The 7,967-nt window shown below is 30.4% G+C and overlaps 1 long non-coding RNA gene across 1 annotated transcript; it reads right to left on the reverse strand.

Annotated features, from left to right (window-relative positions):
• Positions 1–3,685: 3,685 nt before the first annotated feature.
• LOC108775243 (uncharacterized) lies at positions 3,686–6,382 on the reverse strand. The gene is made up of 5 exons (XR_001940754.1): positions 6,246–6,382; positions 5,431–5,552; positions 5,143–5,229; positions 4,249–4,402; positions 3,686–3,739 (listed from the first exon to the last, which is right to left on the reverse strand). It is a non-coding gene; the product is annotated as an uncharacterized LOC108775243 (long non-coding RNA).
• Positions 6,383–7,967: the final 1,585 nt, after the last annotated feature.

Genomic DNA, 7,967 nt, shown 5'->3' on the forward strand with positions numbered 1-7,967 from the left:
TATATATGTAATAATCACTTTACATTACAGTATTTCAAATAATTGTCGGTTAATATGCATGAATATTTAGAGAGAAAAACGCATTTAGAATATGTTCCGATACTCCGACAAGTTGAGATGGGTAGGCATTTATGTCCCTGTGTGTACGTAATTAATAATTTATTCTTTAAAAATATTAAAAAATAATGAACGTTTCGACTCTACTTTGGAGTTATTTTCAGCATAACTGATCTCTTCAATCCTCCGACTGTTTGAGACCAAGTCACCATCACAGATCTGATGTGCGATCTTAAACATTAAAGAAATATCAGAATGATGTTTTTATCAGAATGATGTAACAAATTTTAAAGTTATAATTTTGAGAATTTTGATTTAATTTATTGTGATATGACTTTTCTTTAATGTTTGAGGTCGCACATCAGATCTGTAAATTTGATGGTGACTTGGTCTCAAACTTTCGGAGGATTGAAGAGATTAGTTATGCTGAAGATGAATCCAAAGTAGAATCGAACCGTTCATTATTTTTCAATATCTTTAAAGAAGAAATTATTAATTACGTACAAAGAACCACGTCTGACTCTCTATTGCCTGATCCTCGGATACATATTTCTTGGTTTTTAAATATCGAGAGTTCGCAAGGAAATTACAATTACACTTGGCTTTGTTATATTATATAACTTAAACAATATAAGAAATTACAAAATTGTAGCGACTATATACATAATACACATTATTATTGAAGAATATTGTCGTAATGCTGGTACTAAAAAATAAAATCAAAATGTAAAAGCTATAAATAAAAAATATTACAAATTGTTATTTCTTAAAAATGGAAAAAATCTTAGATATGGCACATTTCTTTTTATACTCAATTAAAGATTTTTTTATTACATGCATCGTGATATATTTTTTCTATTCCTCATTATTCGATTATTTAATAAGATTTTTCCATACATTTAGGGTATGTATCGTCTTCACGTTCACCCATAGAATGCATCGCTTCAGTACCTTCCATGTATGAGTATTTACTTAATTAGGCGTAAATATATTTTAAAAAAGTAACGTCATCAAGTAACATGACAAAATAATGTAATTTGGATAAATAAATCACGTGACGAATTGTTCAACTCATTTAGTTACTCAAGAAAGTCACATAATTTAAATAATCATGTGATATTAAATATAATTTCCATTCATCGTGCAACTTTAGACTTTAAAACGGTTAAATTTTAGAGTACTGTATTATACATATAATTAAAGGGAACTAAAAATATCATCGTATGTTTTTTCAAATTACTTAGAAAATCATACATTGATTTTGAACAATTCGTTAGTTGATATACTTATCTTACTTACGTGATTTCGACATGTAATTTTGTGTCGTTACTTTTTTAATAAGGGTCTACTAAATACTAAAAAGAACAAATAATACGGCGCTAGAACCATCAATACGGTATATACCATTAAGGTGGTACACTCGTAATAATATTACATAATAAATAAGCCCTTTGTAAATTCGATTACGATACCCTTACTTTCGATTCTCATCAGTGAGAGATAACTATTAACTACACCTGTTCAAGGCTATAAGCATACGCAGAAGAAACGAACAGATAGATGCAGCTTAACGCAGGTCATTGCTCGCTTCCGACGATTCTCATAATGGCCTGACTGAATATTTACGAAAATTGAATCCATGTCACGATTTTGTCTATTCCTAACTAAGAGGACTTAAAGTTTAAAATAATCGTATGATATTTTTTTTAAATCTCAGTTTTACACGTTTTATCTTTGCAATCTCGTTTCTAACTAAAATATCGATGTTCATTCGAATCCTAGAAAAAAAATCGAGACATTTTAATAAACTTTGTATTCAGGACGCGTATAACTGTACAGGTTCTAATTGTTCACTTCTCGACACTGAAGTGTCAATGTCATTGTAACTGTCGTTTTTCTTTGAACATATATAGAAAATGTACTTGATATGAAAAAAGGTCAATCAATACCGATTTGATTCGGATCAAGGAGCTAAAATTTACTTAATGGGCGTTTTTACAATATTGTTTATCCCAGATATGGTGAATACTAAAGTCACGTTCATCTTTCTCTTCACACGTAACTAAAAAAGAATAACGTGTTTTTAGCTTTCACCCTGTTTGGGATAAACGGTATTGCAAAAACTCCTTATTATGAAATATTATACGCTTATAAGGATGCTACTTATATTACAATATACCTTAGAGTGTCTAGTATTAAAATTATATCCACTGGAAATGTCCCATCTATAAAACTATATCTTGAAAAAATATCACTTAAAAGAAAGTGATTTTACAGTTGTAACGAAAATTATCTAGATACGAAGAATTAGCTAAAATATATAAATGATTAGCAAGCATTGCGATACTACATATGTTTGACATCTAATCAGTATAGATGAAAGAGGTAGAATTTATACTTAAACATTTAACGAAATGTAGAATGAAAATTAATGTGTGGCATCTATTCATGTAAAGGTCAATCGTCTTGTTATAAGGTTTGAGTAATTATCATTTTCTTAACTTCCAGATAAATTGTGGATAACTTTATCCAGGAAATATCTCCTGGATAAATTGTATTCTAGAAGATATCTCCTAGATAATTGTTATCTAGGCTGCGTTCCGTTTCAGACATATGCGCGCATTTTATATAGTAAACGTCACGTATAGTATAGGGGAATGCGCGCATATGCGTGAAACGGAACGCAGCCCTAGACGTGAAGTAATTGGACATAAAATACATGGAAAAGACTAGTAGTAGCGGGAAACAAATAGATATATATGATCTTCACATCTAACATAGTTTATATAATCCTTCCAATTGTTTAGCATTTTAAAAAATTGTTACGTTGATGGCACATCAGCGCGATATGAGTAGTGCAGTGGATCGAGAATATCAGATCTCAATAAGAGCTGAACCCTTGAACAAGTCAAGTTGAGTATCACGTTATTATACCGGGCATAAGTTTATTATCTTTAGTGGCGCAGTGGACGTGTTACATCTTGGAGTACGAACTTAATCCTGCCGCATGACGAACATTCTAGATACGTGCAAAAGACTCAACGTAAGTAAGATTTCGGGGACTGTAAGTGTTAATAAGCGTCATTTAAACATCTATTAATATTTTATTTTAAGATTTTCCTGAATCTTTATACCACATTGAATTTTTTTATGTCGATGGCCCTAATTGCGTTTCAGATTTGGAGACTAAAGCAGAACACGCTTGGTATAAAAAGGTTATATAATTTAGGTACAGCTAAAAAAAATTAGTTATGATACTAGATGTACATTGCCATATTATCTCTTGATGCTACAGTTACATTCGGCAGGTATTATTCTTCATGAAGATTGTTCTAGTTATAGTATCAAAACTCATATTTATGCAATACAGTAATTTATAATTGGCAATAAGGTCTAAATTTTTTAGAAGGTGCTAGAGTGATGCTGCTATAAATTCTATAAGTCACATACAATATTTCATCTGATACGAAAAATAGCAATAATTTTACGCTGCAATACCTAGAAATCTATATCCATCAGCAAAATATTTTTTTGAATGATTACATCTGTACTCTCAACTTCCTTCATCGTTGATTGGTTATTACTCTTATTAAGGGTACATATAATTGTATCGGATTATCTATAATATCCCGTTGTCAATCGCAGTTCATTATTATATAGCATTGTGGTTGAAAGTGTGATCCTAAAAAATAAATAATTATTCCTACAGTGTATGGAATTTAAATATTTTTCTTCAAAACGTAGCAAAAACCAGTATTACGTTTTTATATAGAACTTCCTTTCTTAAATTATTAATCTTCTATACACTTTAGACTTTATGACACTCAAATTCTGGATACCCCGTATATTAACCGCAATGTTGTATACATAATAATATAATTATTATTTCATGTACCAGAAATACGAAAAGAAATAATATTGTGATAATAGAATATATAATTTTTTTTATGTATAATCTAATTTCGGCTGCTTATACAAAATCTTAATTTTCTTTAAAATTCTACAAACTAAACAGTGTGATACGGATTTTTATCATTATTGTACAGAATTTTGGCTATTGAGATCTGATTAGAAAGACTTTTATGCAAACAGAAAATTAACATATTTACATATAATTAATGTATAGAAACGTAAACGCAACGTCGTCCAAGTAAGAAAGAATTGAAGAAACGATAATTTCATAGCACGTACCTCACAAGGATGTTGTCATTTAATTTTGTACTCCGAGTCTATATGATAATCTAGGTACCAATTGGAATAGGAATTATTTTCACATAGCTTAGATTCGTAAACACATTAATTATTTCTATAAACCTTTTTGTGTCGTTTTAGTTTTGATATATGTCTGTAAAGTTGCAGTAGCAATATTTATCATTTGTTACAACTTCATTTTAGTTTATGAGACGAAATATCTAGAGTCCCTATAAGAGAGTTGTGTCAATCTGAAGTAAAATGGCGTCTAATTGGGACTCTAGCAGAAAGGAATGCTAGACCTTATACTACGAAGAGCGTAAAGTCATGGTGGCAGGCAAGACGAAAGCTTGCTAACATAAACGGCAACAAGACCTCGGTTTAAGTCCCGGCACCGGTGGAGTCTCGATATTTTTCTCGACCCAGCTCTTACAATATCAAAATTATAAGTAAGTCTATACATTATTATAAAGCTTTCGAATTAAAAATATATAAAAGATACAGATATTATGTAGTCGAAAATGACGTTCTAACATTGTCTACTTGTCAATATTATATAATTTAACGTAAATTCTACTCTTACAACTTTTAAAGTCTGAACCACCGCGTTCACATTACTCAAAAGTGGGGATATAACAGCATCGATGATTGGTTCCGCCATTTTACTTCAAAGCCAATGAAAATTTATACAAGATTGACACAACTCTCTTACAGGGACTCTAGAAATATCAAATAATTTCTTTGTTTATTGCAATAAAGTATCCACCTATACATTCTACCACCAATCTCACAATGATAATGTTGTACGTCTATATAAATTGTTTCATGTTGACGCGCGCAGACGCGATAAAAAACTAAACACTTTAACACAAGTTTCGCATTTATACGATTTACCTTTAAGTATGTAGGTTTCTATTAGACTTGTAACGTTCCTCATTGTAATGCTGTTCCACCTCGTGGGATCTCAGATTTGTTTTCCGACTGCAAAGTGACAGTTTCAATATTTACTATTTTTGATAATTTAATCACTCTGATATTGAATTTACAAGAATTCTCCTAACTCTTATTTCGTGTGTGTGTTGTTCACTATAAACAATCACCTAAATATTTTTCCACAAAACACGCAATGGTAAGGTTTTTCGCCTTTATGAATCCTCTCATGAACACGCATATTCTACTTACACTCTTTATTACACGATTCGCATTTATATTATGCACGTCCAATAGATTGTTCCTTATTAGGCTTGAAACGTTATATATCGGAATGCACTGTCTCCATGTGGATGTTTAGGGCTTTTTTGGTACTGCAAAAGGACATTGCAATATTTATTATTTTTTACTACTCAAATTAATCATTGATATTGAATTATCAATGTACTTTTCTGACTCTTATGTTGGGTGCGTGCGTACATGCGTGCGTCAGTGTGTGTGTGCGTGCGTGCGTGCGTGTGTGTGTGTGTGTGTGTGTGTGTGTGTGTGTGTGCGCGCGCGTGTGGTACACTTAATCACTCACCTAAATCTTTTTCCACAATACTTACAACGGAATGGTTTTTTTCTATGCACTGTAAAAAATAAAATGTTAATTTTAACTCAAAGATATTAGGTGGATCTTCTGAGACATGCAAAAAAGTTAAAATTAACATTTTTGTGTCGATGTTAACATTTTTGCATGTCTCAGAAAATTCACTCAATGTGTTTGAGTTAAAATTAACATTTTATTTTTTATAGTGTGAATTGTTTCATGAAGACGTAATGCCGTTTTACACATATATGTTTTATCACATATTTCGCATTTATGTAGTCTTATTTCAGCATGTTCGTCTATATTATGCCGATTTGAACTTGTCGGAGATTCAGAGTACATCTTAATATTAATAAGAGCGATTGATATGAAGAAAATTTGAAAAAAAATGTCGTAAATGTGTGATAATTATTAAAATACAATGCAGAAAGTTACCAAAACTGAAGAATTTAGTTCTGAACTTCATAAGTCTTACCGTACTGCTGAGGTACATTTTTTTCGTTACTTGTTTCCTCTTGTTGATTTATTTCTTGTTTTGGGAATAAACTTTCACTGTTCATAGTTATTTTTTATTTCTGTTTATTGCAATGTTCCGTATACTGCCTTCGTAGTTAACACGTTCTAAATATATTTTACTTTGTTATTATCCACCTCTTATATATATATAAATCATAGAAATAAGCAATTTTTTAATAATACATTGAAGTTATAATATACTGATAGTTAGGGCCGGGCAAAATATTATACATCAAAAGGTAATTGAGATACAAAATACAAAATACAAAATATTTTTGTATTTGAATTACATTATTAAAAATGCTTTTAATTTTTCAGTTTAAAATACAAGGTACCAATATTTCGAAATTTTTTATTTCAAATACAAAATTCCTTTCTTTATACAAAAATACGAAATGCTTCCAAAATTTTTACTTGAAATACAAAATGCTATCTATGAGTTAATGCGCATAAGAGAATTTATTTGAACTCAAATTTGATGGATCCATGTCAAATGAAATACTGAAAAAAATTCTTTATTATTAAGTCCTAATAATCCTTAGATCTGTTCTTGTTGGCTGAACTTCTGAATCAGTTTATCGTTCATCCTTTTTTCACCAGGTGAAGAGTAAAGATAAACTAGTGCAAAAGTTCAGCAAAAAGAACAGATTTCTTTGCAATTACAAATAAAGATATAGAAATTGTATTTAAAATTGTATTAAAGTATACTAAATAACCTATTTGAAATAAAATATACAAGATACCTTCTTCTCTTTTATTTGAAATATGCCCGGCCCTGCTAACATATTTTATTGAATCTGATAAGAATGTAACAAATAGGTATGTTATAACACTACTAAAATATAAATGTAGTAGGTATTTATAGTTAATATAATCTCTGGGGTTAGACATTTTGTACCCGTATTCATAGTTGTGCCTTATACTTAAAATTTCCTTAAGTTTATCTTCATATGTGCTATACGAATTATATTACGGGCTACTGAGCGTCTAAAGATAAATTTGTGGAAGCCTTAATTATAAGGTATGATTATGAATACTGGCTTTAATGATTTAATAACTTATGTGAAAATACTTACAGCTTAAGCGTTTTAATCAGAACGAAGAAGTACGGTTGAATTTCAAATTGCTTGCTGACGTCTAAACACGTCAAAATCTTGGGAACTACTGTGTCAAGATCTACATATGATATGTATACTTCTGTACCATATACATAAACTTATATGTGTTTGTATAAAATATACATATAGGTGATTCTATGGAAAGCCGATATGACATTTTGTCCTAGTGATAAGTCTTCGATATTGTTTATATTATGTGCCTTCCAACAAGCGACACGGTGCGATACAGTGATCATCTCGTCCTTGTTTAACATTGGGGAACAACAAGGACATACTGATACAAATACTGTGTCACACCGTGTCATGTGTGTCGCTTGTTGGAAGGCACCCACTGTTTTCGTAAAAACCACTTGTACATATACATCTTATATAATATATATTATCATCGAAGAATGTGTTGTAATGTTGCCATTAAGAAGTAAAATCAAAATGCAAAGAACTGTATACCAAAACCATAAAAAATTGTTATATAGTTGAAAATGTAGGCATAATATTTAGTACATATCTCTTTTTATTTATTTAAAGATTTTCTAATTACATCCATTATTACATCCAAGAACTAA

This window comes from Cyphomyrmex costatus, unplaced genomic scaffold, assembly GCF_001594065.2.
Source record: "Cyphomyrmex costatus isolate MS0001 unplaced genomic scaffold, Ccosl1.0 scaffold29, whole genome shotgun sequence".
Classification (NCBI taxonomy): domain Eukaryota; kingdom Metazoa; phylum Arthropoda; class Insecta; order Hymenoptera; family Formicidae; genus Cyphomyrmex; species Cyphomyrmex costatus.